Below are 1810 nucleotides of genomic sequence, written 5' to 3' on the forward strand. Positions count from 1 at the left end.
GCAATAACACGATGACAGGGTCCTGAGAAGGAAGAACTGTCAGTGCTTTCTATTATTGTATACACAATGTTTGTTTAGCGATGTGTCTACAGCTATTAAGAATACAGAGATAGTAATAAACCGTCTCTGCCTTTCTGTGGGTAGTCTGGCTGTGTCTGACAGCAGCATCCTCACTCCTGCTGATGATCTACTTTGCAGTGACATTATTAGAACGTCACTGCAGAGTAGCACATGGACCACCCAGATGTAAAGTCAATAGGACCACAGTTTTTGGTGGGTTTTTTTTGTACCTTTTCAATTTTAGCTTTGATTGCAGCTGATGAGCTGCTAAGCTGAACCAATGAGCTACATTTTAGAAAACTTTGACATTTGGTCTATCCCAAGCTCAGAAATTTGCATATTTTAACAAGTCACCTTGTTAGTGACGTTTCCTTAAAGGGCTTGTCCCAAATTAGTAATATTATTTTGAAAAAAAAACAGCGCCACATCTGCACCGTTCCTTTGCAATTCCAGACATGGACAGGTGGGGCGCTGGTTTTGGAAGAAGGCAGCCATGTTTATCTAATACTAGACATCTCCTTTATGGGCGAGTAGAACCCTCCTTTACCTTCAGGGCTGGAGTCCATCAGGTTCTAAATACGTCCTTCTAAGATTTCTTGCCTTAAGGTAGAACGAAGATTTCCCCTGATAGTTTTAAGAGGGTACCAATCTGTGACAATGCCTTGTCCTAAAGACGAAAATAAAGATACCACCACATCCCACAGAAGCTATGGATGAAGCTGAAGAGTCAGAACACGAACAGTTTGACATTGGGTAGTGTTTTCTGTGAAGGGTCTACAACCTTCTGACTCATTCAGACTTATTCTGAAACTCCACCAGAACTAGGCATGGTCAACGGAGAAAATTCAGCACTACCCCAATTTTTCTTACAACCTCTGTCCTGTCTGGTCACTTGTTTCTTTCATATTTCCGATGACTAGGTGTAAAGTTCTTTTACATTTTTTTCAGTTTCAACACAAAAGTTTCCAAAAAATTTTAGTTTTTCACTTTTCGGGTCTCCGCCAAGGTTTTTTACAGTAAGAGCAGACGCACGATGGAAACATTTAATCTTCTGAGGTGTTACCGATACCTTGGCAAAGCTTCAGATATGACTGAAGATGAAGACACTTTTCAGGATGGATCTAGTTGACCTGACTCAGAGATGAGGAGCTTCCACCTGGAGTGGACATTACTAAGAGGTGAGCGGTCGGAGATGGACCAGCCGGGGTTCATTACGTTACTGCCTAACGTGTGGTCGTATTATTTTTCCTCTAGAGCAGAGGGTGGGCAATCAATTTTCGAGCGGGGCCATAAAATATACCGACAGTGTAAGTCATCACACAAGCTCCTATATACAGCGCGAGCCCCTACACAGCCTCCCATATACAGCGCGAGCCCCCACAGCCTCCTATATACAGCGCGAGCCCCCACACAGCCTCCCATATACAGCGCGAGCCCCCACATAGCCTCCCATATACAGCGCGAGCCCCCACATAGCCTCCTACATACAGCGCGAGCCCCCACATAGCCTCCTACATACAGCGCGAGCCCCCACATAGCCTCCTATGTACAATATGAGCCCCCACACAGCCTCCTATATACAACTTGACTAAAAGTTGTAGAAATAATATACTATTGAAGATGGTCACTGGTCCTGTAAGACGTGGGATGGGCTCCAGCTGTGCACAGCAGGTAGTCACTGACTGATCCAACATTTATTAGGTTGCGTTGTTAACACTTTGTACCTCAGAAAGAAAGAAAAGTCTCAGTC

The sequence above is a fragment of the Ranitomeya variabilis genome, chromosome 5 (genome assembly GCF_051348905.1).
Source record: "Ranitomeya variabilis isolate aRanVar5 chromosome 5, aRanVar5.hap1, whole genome shotgun sequence".
In the NCBI taxonomy this organism is placed as follows: Eukaryota; Metazoa; Chordata; class Amphibia; order Anura; family Dendrobatidae; genus Ranitomeya; species Ranitomeya variabilis.